The 12,430-nt window shown below is 38.9% G+C and overlaps 1 non-coding gene across 1 annotated transcript; it reads left to right on the top strand.

The window, feature by feature from the left end:
• Positions 1 to 5,734: 5,734 nt before the first annotated feature.
• LOC115870204 lies at positions 5,735 to 5,836 on the top strand. Its single transcript, XR_004046576.1, has one exon. It is a non-coding gene; the product is annotated as a U6 spliceosomal RNA (small nuclear RNA).
• Positions 5,837 to 12,430: the final 6,594 nt, after the last annotated feature.

Below are 12,430 nucleotides of genomic sequence, written 5' to 3'. Positions count from 1 at the left end.
GAGCGCCGGAAATAGCTACGGTCCTTCTCCAGTAGCTCTGGCTAACCCTCCTGTTGGTCGCCCTTGGTACCTAAAAAAACCCGAAGCCGGACTCGTGCCATCGCATCGAATCGATGGCGACTCCACCAAAGCACTTTAAACTTGTGTCTATTAATGTTGCTCTACCAACGTTTATTGAACAGCGACCGTGGGTCAAGTTCTTGCCCCAAGTACCCATTTCCAGACTTTGATGAACAGTCTTCTAAACTGTGACCGACACGTGAAGAACACATTTCTTTGACATATGTCAAAAACATCTTGAGGGAAGGTACTTGGGCACATAGGAGATATATGTGACTAAATGGAGGAAAAACTTGAAGCAGGAGATATGTTTGGGGCTGTTCCAAGTTTGTTACAAATGTCTGGTTCAGCACCTATCAGCCTACAAATCTCAAACTTACACATCTCTGACTTAGATGTCCTTTGTTCTCCAGATACAGGAAATAGGATGAACAAAACAAATACGCTTTCTTGGAGCTTGCATTCTAGTGTGAAAAAAATGGTAAAATAAACACTTAAGTTGTTTTTAGGTGTCCAATCAGTTCCAACTCAAAGCGACCTTAAGGTACAACAGAAGGAAACACCATCCTCACAATTGTTACTGTGTTTGAGACCATTGTTGCAACCAGAAGATAGATATCTTCTCAAGGGTCTTCCTCTTTTTCACTGCCCCTCCAGTTTACCAAGCATGATGTCCTTTTCCAAGGATTGGTCTCTCCTGATAACATGTCCAACGTAGTATATAAGTAATAGTATAGTCAAAAGCTACAAATGCTATGAAGACAAAATGTGTGATAAGGATAAGGAGCTGGAAAGTTTTAAAATATTTTGTTAATTGAAAAAGGATGAGTTGGAGAGAGGGAAGCAATGATGAAAATCTGAACTAGAGTAGTAGTTGAGGTGAATTAGCTGAGGAAGAAAAAATCAGTATCTCAGGTTAAACTTCCAATTATCCTTTCAAGAAGCTATCATTTTTCACAAGGAACTCCCATTAGACTGATTTTCTTCAGAACAGTGCTTTTTCTTTGTATTTCTAGTAGCATAGCTTCTCACTACATAGTTAAGCAGTCAGGCAGTAAATGTTGAATAAATACATGAAATGACATACTATAATCTGTACTTTGAGTTTGTTGCTTTCTTTTATGGTTCAAAGCAGCAATGCCGTACATTCTTAAGAAATCTTCAAATTCAGCCAGTCATTAAAATTCTCTAAGTAGACATAGTAAGAGGCTACATCCTTACTATGATCTGTTAATATGTCCCTTTTAAAAAGATGTTTCTGAATCTTACAGAAAGGATCAACAGGCTACAGAAATATGATAAAGCTCCATAGAGAGGCATTAATTTACTCATTCAAGCAACAACTATGTAGTGAGCTCTGAGTAGGTGCCAGACACTGGGAATAGAGTGTGGAACTTACAAAAGACCTGATGGGAGAGATGGATATTAAACAAGCATAAGTTTTTGTTTTTAATCATTGTAAATCCTTCTAGAAGGAGCAATATGAAAGAAGTTAGAGTAGTCAAGAGAGTGCCTCTTTGGGGGGGGGAGATATTTAAGCTAGCATTTGAGGATATATAGAAATAATTTATAAGAAATCATTCTATATAGAAATTATTTCTAGAAGAGTGTATAAGAATAGAGTTGTTCTTATGCTCACCTTCCCAACACGATCGCTGAAGGCAATTGGGTGCATAAGCAAATGTGAAGAAAGCTTATGGTGCCCGGCTATCAAAAGATAGTGTCTGGGATCTTAAAGGCTTGAAGGCAAACAATCGGCCATCTAGCTCAGAAGCAACAAAGCCCACATGGAAAAAGCACACCAGCCTATGTGATCACGAGGTGTCAAAGGGATCAGGTATCAAGGTATCGGGCATCAAAGAACAAAAAATCTTATCATTGTGAATGAGGGAGAATGCTGAGTGGAGACCCAAAGCCCATCTGTAGGCAACTGGACATTCGCTTATAGAAGGGTCCCAGGGAGGAAATGGTGCAGTGTAGCAATGATGAAACACAACTTTCCTCTAGTTCTTAAATGCTTCCTCCCCACCCCCCCACCCCGCACCCTCCCACTATCATGATCCCAATTCTGCCTTACAAATCTGGCTAGACCAGAGGGTGTACACTGGTACAGATAGGAACTGGAAACACAAGGAATCCAGGACAGGTGAACCCTTCAGCATCAGTGCTGAGATAGGCGATCCCGGGAGGGTGGAGGGAAGGTGAGATAGAAAGGGGGAACTAATTACAAGGATCTATATATAACCTCCTCCCTGGGGGGTGGACAACAGAAAAGGGGGTGAAGGGAGATGCCAGACAGTATAAGCTATGACAAAATAATAATTTATAAATTATCAAGGGTTCATGAGGGTGGGGAGACGGGGGAAGGAGGAGGAAAATGAGGAGCTGATACCAAGGGCTCAAGTAGAAAGCAAATGTTTTGAGAATGATGAGGGCAACAAATGTACAAATATTCTTGACACAATGGATGTATGTATGGATTGTGATAATAGTTGTATGAGCCCCCAATAAAATGATTTTTAATAAAAATAAAAACACCCTAAAAACAAAGAATAGAGTTGTTCAAGGCTGTGAAAAGTGGACTTATATGTCTAAGCTATTGTAAGCTTGGAACAATGAATTATGGTATTAGTGGCCAAGATCTTATAAAATATTCCTAAGAATAAAAAGTCACTGCTTTTCCTGTTTTGTATATCACAGGATTCACAACATCCAGAACAATGTCTGTCACATTATAGGTACTTGATAATGATTGAACAAATGAAAGGGGGAAGACATAACTACAAGTGTTTACAGCTAATTTGTGAAATGTGAATCAGATGTTGGAGGGAGGGAACAAAACTTCAAGAGAAAAGTTAGGAGGCTATTAAAGTAATTTATAACTTAGTTTTGAAACATGAATATACAGATTGAGACATAATGTATGTAGAAAGTGGGGGTTGGATAGTGATTTCTTTGATGGGGTGGGAGATGAAAAAGACAGAATTCTGAGTAGACAGATGATGATGACAATATCTCTAATTCATTGTTAGAATGTCCTACTGACATAGAAGCAAATTCTGGAGAAGACGCTTAGCTCAGTTTGGGACATGTTGAGTCATCTGTAAGCCACCACATGAAGATCAGTTCTGGAGCTCAGAGAAGAGGCCTAAGTTTTAGATGTAAATTTGAGGTCTATTGGCTTGTAGGTGGTAATCAAAAATCTATTGACTGGCACTGAAGTGGAAGGAGAAAAAAAGCCCCAGGACTGAGCCTCAGAGAACTTGTGGAAGTAAAAGAATCCTCACAAGAATTTAAGAAGGAAAATGAAGTTGGTAGGTGGAAAGCCAGAGAATGTAATGTCACTTTTTAAAAATGAAATTCTGATCCCATCATAAATATAAGAAATAGCTGATTCCGTGTATAAAAGTTCACATCTGGAAAGACACCACAGAGTTACTTACTCTAGTTTATCTACATCAGATAGCAAGATAAAGACCTACTGAAGTGAAGTCCACCAGCGACTTAAGGCACAGTCAAACTTCCAAGCTAGAATTAGTGTTTTCCACTGAAAATAAATTTAGAAATTGCAACACTCCATTTGAGCACTTATATTTATTGCAGAGAGTATTCCTTAGGAAAGAAGAAACAAACAGTTACCATTCTTTAAGAAATTGGCATACTAGAAAATAAGATCTTGAGATGTCCAAGAAAGTTAAAGACTATGAATTTTCATTTATAAACTATTCACCTAAATTCTTTTAGAATATTTAAATGTTTAGGTTATTTTCCCATCTTTATTCCAACTTTAAAATTAAAGGTACCCTTTAACTCTTCCCATCATAGCAACCCTACAGGGCAGACTAGAACTGCCCCTGTGGGTTTCCAAAGCTGTAAATCTTTATGGGAGCAGAAATCATCTTTCTCCCATGGAGTGGCTGGTAGATTCAAACTTGTAATCCACTATGTCACCAACCCTTACCATTTTTACTTTAAGGATTTCCCTCTCATCAAATGTGATGACTCATCTCTCCCTACAATGTTGGTAAGGGTCATAAATTACAGAAATTAAAAACCTATCACTTCTGTTAGAAGCCTACCTCTGAAACTTATTTTAGACAATACAGTGTCTGTCTACCTCCCAGAGTGACAAATCTGAGGGTTGTGCCTAAAAATTCAAAGGTAAATTACTCATAACCCCATTCTCCACTTCTTTTTTTTTTTAATCATTTTATTAGGGGCTCATACAACTCATCACAATCCATACATACATCAATTGTGTAAAGCGCATTTGTACATTCATTGCCCTCATCATTCTCAAAACATTTCCTCTCCACTTAAGCCCCCCGCATTAGGTCCTCATTTTTCCCCTCCCTCCCTGCTCCCCCCTCCCTCATGAGCCCTTGATAATTTAGAAATTATTATTTTGTCATATCTTGCCCTGTCCGACGTCTCCCTTCACCCACTTTTCGGTTGTCTGTCCCCCAGGGAGGAGGTCACATATAGTTCCTTGTAATCGGTTCCCTCTTTCCAACCCACTCTCCCTCTACCCTCCCAGTATCGCCACTCACACCACTGGTCCTGTAGGGATCTTCTGCCCTGTATTCCCTGTATTTCCAGTTCCTGTCTGTACCAGTGTACATCCTCTGGTCTAGCCAGACTTGCAAGGTAGAATTCGTATCATGATAGTGGGAGCGGGGAGGAAACATTTAGGAACTAGAGGAAAGTTGTATTTTTCATCGTTGCTACATTGCACCCTGACTGGCTCGTCTCCTCCCTGAGACCCCTCTGCAAGGGGATCTCCAGTGGCCTACTCATGGGCTTTTCTCCACTTCTTTATACTTAAAAATCAGATTAAATCAGGAATATTGATTACAGGTTAGATAAATTGGGAGTGGTGTGAGTTCATTAACGTCTCCAGCCCAGAATTATCTCCCTTACATTTTAATTCTTCCATTAGTGATTGATTTTCCTCCCTGGAATGCTCCTTAAATTCCAGTAACACCCTTGGAAGGAGTGAAAAATTAACACCATTTTATGAATGGATTTATTTTACTTCCTCTTTTTGAAGCAAACACTGGACAACTTGAGATAACCATGAGCCTGGGGTGGTTGAAGAGGCTGGTAATTGTGATGGAAGGAATAAAAAGAAGAGAAATCTAGGTCACAATGCTGTCCACAACCCACACTCTACGAAATTATACCTTTGGTGTTCTAGTCATTAAGTGTTGCACCCATTCATTGCTCTCTGTATTTGAAAAATTTGTATCTAGGTCAAGAAGCAGGAATGTTTCTAATGGAGTACTTCTTTTGAAAGGCCAAGTACGTTCACAACAAACTAACCACTTTATGTGACTATAAAAACATATTTATATCTTTAAAAACCTGTCAAGTCAATTCTAACTACAGGTCAGAGTAGAACTGCTTGATATGCTTTGCAAGGCTTTATATCTTTCCCCCTCAGAGCCGCTGGTGAGTTTGAAATGATGAGTTCTGGTTAGCAATCCCAACATTTAACTCACTATTCCATCAGGGCTCCTCACATTTCTGCTTACAAGGCATACTCCTTTAGAAAGAATTTAGGAATCCAGGTAGTACAAGTAGTTGGCATTTAGCTACTGGTCTAAAGGTTGGTGGTTCAGCAGTACCACAGAAAAAAGGCCAGGCAATTTGCTCCCATAAAGATTACAAACAAGTGCCTACTTCAGTAGCACCTATACTAAAATGGGAACAATATAGAGAAGCATGGTCCCTGCACAAGAATGACATGCAAATACATGAAGTGTTTGTGGTTGTTTTGTAGAAAAACCCAGACTCAACAAGAAAATGGTTGAAAATAATTAAAAGACTTGGTAATGTGGCAGGCTACAAGATTAACATACAAAAATCACTTGGATTCCTCTGTAGTAACAAAGAGAGCTCTGAAAAAGAAATCAAGAAAATAATGACATTTACAGTAGCCACACACAAAATGAAATACCTAGGAATAAACCTAACCAGAAAAACAAAAGACGAATACAAAGAAAAGTATAAAATACTACAAAAAGAGAGAGAGAGAGAGAGACCTATGTAAATGGAAGAATATTCCATGTTCATGGTTAGGAAGACTTAACATTGTGAAAATGTCAATATGACCCAAAGCAATCTATAAATACAAGGGAGTAAGCCCCCAAAAAACAGAATTGTGCTGGGCGGAGCAGAGCTTTCGTAGTATGCATCCACCCGTCCGCTAGGCGAGCATGGAGCAACTCACTCTGAGATAGTGCACCCAGTGGCATCACCTGGGAAGATTCTCTCTGGTCACAGTGAATTTTTTCATAAAAGCCAGTTTTATCCTGTCCTATATGATCACTACGAATCCACATCAACTCGATGGGGAGTTTGCTTTTTGTTTGTGTAGGGGTGCAAAAGACATCTTTAGAGTTTTGAAAAGCAAGAATGTTACTTTGAGTGTGCCTGACTCAAGCTATGGTAGTTTCAATGGCTCCATATACATGTAAAAGTTGAACACTAAATAAGGAATACCAAAGAAGAGTTAATGCATTTGAACTGCGATGCTGGAATATTGAAAGTACCATGGACTGCCAAAAGGACAAACAAGTCTATTTTGGAAGAAGTACAGCCAGTGTACTCCTAGAGGCAAGGATGGCAAGGCTTTGTCTTACATTCTTTGGACATGTTGACAGTATAAAGCAATCCCTGGAAAAGGACATCATTCAGTAAAGTACAGGACTAGTGAAAAAGAGGAAGGCCCACAACAAGATGGCTTGACACAGTGGCTGCATCAATGGACTCAAGCATGAGAACAATTGTGAAGATGGCAGAGGTCCGGGCAGTATTTCATTCCCTTGTGCATAGGGTCTCTGGGTTGGAACCAACTCGATGGCACCTATCAACAGCAATAACAATGACTGGGAGTGGAAGAGAGGAAGGAGAAAATAATAAGGTAGACAGGAGCTAATTTGGTGAAGGTGACAATAATTCAACATTCACTGCCATCAAATGAGAGGACAGAGTAGAGATGCTCCTCTGGGTTTCTGAGACTACAACTTTACAGAAGTAGAACGCTTCATCTTTCTCTGGAGCTGTGACTGGTGGCTTCAGACTGCTGACCTTGAGAGCAGCATATCCAACCAAAGAGAGCCGGGGAAAAGGGGGTCAGTAGAGCAAGTTATTGATAGACTTGATAATTTGTTAAAATAGAAAACAAAATTTTGATCTGATATAGAAACCACCACCTAATTCACAACATAAAATTTTGTTTTGTTTTGTCTTTCAAGATTACAGTCAAGAACTGTCCATGGAACAGCTCTACTCTGTAGCCATGAGTCAGCAGCTGACTCAGTAGTAGCTAACAATAACAATTTGGTATTCAAACTTCAAAATAAATTTGAGTGACTCTGAAAAATACTTAATGTCAAATGAAAGCTTATTTTATCTCAAATCCAACTAAGTGCTCTTCATCTCAGCTCTGAAGACACAAATTTAGAGACCCTTGCTTGAGTAAGAAAGTGTAGAAACACAAAATGATTTCTAAAATTATAAATTAGGTCATATCACTCCCTGTCTTTCTTTTCACACTTGTAATAAAATATATTTGCTTGCTATGGCTAATAAGGTTCAGTGATTTGTCTGTCTACAGTTACAACCTCATCTACCGTTCTACACTTTACTCCAGAACGGGGCCTTTCCTAATGTCCTTCACACACTTAGGTGGTCTGCCTTTGTCCCATGACTTCTGCTCCTCTGCCTGGACTGTTCTTCCCTCAGACTTTTCTTAATCTTTCTTTTCTTGATTTTCTTAATGAGTCCTTCTCATTAGTCGTAGTTCAGCTTAAATGTCACCCATTAAGAGAGGCCTTCTGATGAGGGCAACGAATGTACAAATGTGCTTGATACAATTGATGAATGTATGGATTGTGATGAGTTGTATGAGCTCCCAATAAAACTATTTAATAAAAAAAAGAGGGGCCTTCTTTGAGAATTCTATCTAAAATAGTACCCACTGCCTAAAACTATATTATTTCTTTGTTTATTAGTTTATTGTCTACATACCTATCTCTGCTGTAAGAGTTGGAACTCTGTCTTTCTTATACTTCTCCATATACTCAGAATCAAAAACAGTGACTGGTATATGGTGGGTTGTGGTTGGAGGGGCCACCCCACAACTCATCTCCGGTTTGATAGGTACAATTGTATGGTTGAGATATATAAATATTATATTAAAGTCATACGGAGCATGAGAGATAGAAGAGAGATTGAAATAATGGAGTCAGACACATTTCATGGTACCATGCTCACCTCAGCCCTGCTTGGTGGTCCATGTAGAGAGAGGGGGAGGGGAAGGAGAACAAAGGGAAAGTGAACACGGGAGGGAGCGAGGACGGGAGAGGAAAGGGGAACTGACAAGAGGCCAAGAGGGGTGCCCATGAAAGCTCTTTATTGCTAACCCTGGCCTATATCCCTTTGGGGGGAGTGCAAACCCACTAATTACAGGTAAAGATATACGTCGCAGGTAGGGGTTGCACTATAGGTTATACAGCAATGAGAGGGGGACAATCAAGGGATATACACGCAATAGGAAGAGGAGGGAATGGGGGTATACATGTGACAAGAAGCGGGGGGGATCCTAGATTCAGGATGGCAGCCTAACTTTGGATGTCACTGAGCAGGTTTGCCTTTAGGGAGAAGTAGCCCATTGTTCATAACAGCAGGGAGCGGGGCCTACTTGTAGTCTGGTAACTGACTGCCTTCAAGGAGGTAACTTGACAATCATTTATCATTAGCTGCAAGCAGTGTCCTAAGTCTAACATATATTTGGGAGAGATGACCTGGGAGAAATCTTTCTGTTTCCCACAGTGGGTATTCAATAATTACTTGTTGAATGAATGAATGAATGAATGAATGGTACCAAAAGAGGGGGCATTTGATGTTGTCAAGTTTGATGTTGAGACAGAGAGAGAGGTTAGTCTTAGAGGGGATCTTTTATTATTGGGCCTGGGAGAAAGGACACAGGTGCAGCTGCATGCAGCAAAGATTTTAAATGGTGTTAGGGGAGGAAAGAGCAGGAATTTAAGAGTCCCTGTCTGAAAGCCCCCGGCCTCCATTTTCTCTTTGAAATATGATATGAACATCACATGAAATGTGTGATACAGTACCTGGAATAAGAGAGTTTTAAAGACAAGCCTGGTAGCTTTCCTGTCCAGAGTAACTGTAACTCTTTGTACAAAGTTTACTTGTATTAACTAATTTACTACAACCTATGTCTTACTCTCCCTCAAAAAGGTTAAATAACTTGCACAAAATTGCACAGCATGTAAATTAGCTACCAAAATTACAAACCATGTGTATCTCACTCCCAAAATTATATTCTTTCATCTTTTACATGCTGGTTATCAAGTGCCTAGAATAAACAAACTCTTGATCATTAATTTGATCACGGTTTCCAGTTATGACTAATCACAGTCTAGTCTTTAAATGCAATATACAAAGTAGTAAATGCCATAATTAACATATCTCAGAAAGAAAATTCATAACTATCATTGAGAGAACATCTGGTTCTCTGCTTGTCTTCTGTATGAATAGCTATGTCTAACAACTATGAGGTGGTGGTAAGCAAACTGGGGACCTGCTCCCAGGTTGTAGAGGAGCAGTCTGATGAAAGGAGTTGGAGCATGACCGGTATGAGGAAGGCAACCATGTGAGATAATAATGCAGAGTGTCAGCTCAAGCGGAATGAAGACAGCAGGGTGGGAAAACATGAGTAAGAGACCAGTGACAATAGGAGGGTGATTAGATACAAGGATGATTTCTTAAAGAAGTAAAGATATTGAGGCTATTGGTAGCCAAGTTTCTCACTATAGGGAAAGGGAGCTACAGATATGGAAAGGGTGGAAATTAGATTGAACTCTATGGTTCTGGACTTAGAATTGGAGTTATCAAGGTAAACTCATCGTTTTCTCTAGATAGATATCAAACCAAATATGGATGTGGATGCATGTGAGTGTGTGTACATCATTATGTGAATCTGTATACATGCAGAAAATATCCTTATTTGTGAGAGTCATGTTCTATAAAGTCACCACACACTGAATTAGCAAATACTAAGCCATTGCTTCTAGGAAAAACACTGGGGTAGGTTTCTGGGACTTTCTGTGTGTCTTAAGCTAGGTTTTTAGAGGGGAAAAAACAGTGAAGCTTATAGATGCACATAGAGAGGTTTGTATCAAGAAAATGATTCATGCAGTTACAGAGGCAGGCAAGTGCAAAATCCGTGGGTCAGGTGTCAGGCTGGAGATGTCTGACTCACATAGCTACAGGAGCTGATCAGTAGGTGAGACAGCAGGCTTCTGACTGCAGAGTTGAATGTATCAAAAGTTAGCAAGTAAAATGTCTGGCTGTTAAGAATTCCGAGAATCACCAGGCATTATAGCAGGCTGGTCCCTCAAGTCCAAAGAACTGGAGGTCAGATGATGACCAAGAAGCAGGATCTGGATCCAATAAAAAAGCAACCAACCAAGTTTTTCCACAGGAAGCATTTATATTAGAAGCAGGCCACACCCCCAAGGAGAATCCATCAGGGAAGGTTACTATAACTTAATACCAAACCACTGAGAATTCTGACTCAGTCGAGTGGACACAAAACCTTAGTTATCACACTCTGCTTACATTTTTGTCAACTGATCAGTAATATAACTTTGTTTGACCTTACAATAATATAACTTTGTGTTTCTGTGTTAAGACAATTTAATATATACTGTAAATTCATTAACATATTTAACGTGTTATTCCACAAGGAATCTCACAACCTCTTGCCCTTTGGAACACTAAGTACTTGTTATTGTTGTTAAGTACCATCAAGCAGGTTCCAAATCAAAGAGACAGTATGTACAACAAAACAAAAATACTGCCTAGTCCTTCACCATCCTCACAATTGTTGACATGGTTAAGGCCATTTTTGCAGCTACTGTGTTAGTTCATTTCGTTGAGGGTCTTCTTTGTTGCTGGCTTTCTACTTTACCAAGCAAGATATCCTTTGCTAGAGATTGGTACCTCCCGATAGCATGTGCAAACTACCTGAGACAAAGCCTCCACATCTTCATTTGTTGAGAATTCTAAGAAGTATTCTGACTACTTTGTTCAGACAAAACCGGTTTTGTTCATTCTTCTGACACTCTATGGAATAGTCAATATTCTTTGTCAACATCACAACTTAAAGGGATCAGTTCTTCTCTGGGCTTCCTTATTCATTGTCTGGCTTTCACATGCATATCAGATCATTGAAAATATTAAGGTTTGGGCCAGGCACACCTTAGCTCTCAAAGTGATATCTTTGCTCTTAACACTTTAAAGATGTGGTTTTCAGCAGATTTGCCCAATGAAATCTCATTTGATTTCTTGGCTGCTATTTCCAGGAGCTGTGACTGTGGATCTTAATCCATCACCACTTTAATCTTTTCTTTATCATGGTTTTGGTTGTTGGTACAGTTGTGAGGATTTCTGTTATTTTTATACTGATGTATAATCCATACTGAAGGCTGTACTCTTTGATCTCCATCAGTGTTTTAAATATTGTTTCCAGCAAGTGAGGTATGTCTTCTGCATATATCACATGTTGCTAATAAGTTTACATCTAATTCTGATGATATGTTTTTCTTTATATAGTCCAACTTGAAAATTTGGATTCCAACTTCTTGGATTATTTACTTAGAATGCAATCTAAATATGTATGGTGAAAGGATATAACCCTAACACACTTTTTCTAATTTTAAACAATTAAGCATCTGTCTGTTCTTTTTAATTTTTACTTTAATAAATAATTTTATTGGAGACTCTTACAGTTCTTATAACAATCCATACATCCATTGTTATGTTGCCATCATCCTTTTAAAAACATTTTCTTTCTACTTGAGCCTTCTTTAAGTATCAGCTCCTCTTTTATTTCCCTCCCTTCCCCACTGTCGTGAACCCTTGATAAATAATAAATTATTATTATTGTCATATCTTACACCATCTTCTGTCTCCCTTCACCCATGTTTCTATTGTTTGTCACCCTGGTGTGGGGGGTGCAGTGGTTATATGTTGATCATTGTGATCGGTTTCCCTTTCTCTGTTCTTATCAAATGACTGCCTCTTGGTGTGTGTATGGATTCCCCATGGGTACAATTAAGTGTACTGAAATTCCCATTCTTCACAATGTTATCAATAATTTAACATTAAAAATTTTTTTAAAATAATTTTATTAGGAAAAAAAAGAAAAAATAAAAAAATAAAAATAAATAATTTTATTAGGGACTCATACAACTCTTATCACAATCCATACATACATCAATCGTGTAAAGCACATTTGTACATTCATTGTCCTCATCATTCTCAAAACATTTGCTCTCCA

Source organism: Echinops telfairi, unplaced genomic scaffold (genome assembly GCF_000313985.2).
Source record: "Echinops telfairi isolate 266 unplaced genomic scaffold, ASM31398v2 ScPeMD7_443;HRSCAF=831, whole genome shotgun sequence".
NCBI classification, from domain to species: Eukaryota; Metazoa; Chordata; class Mammalia; order Afrosoricida; family Tenrecidae; genus Echinops; species Echinops telfairi.
Note: the sequence above shows the minus strand (reverse complement) of the source record. Positions and strands in the feature narration are given on the sequence as shown.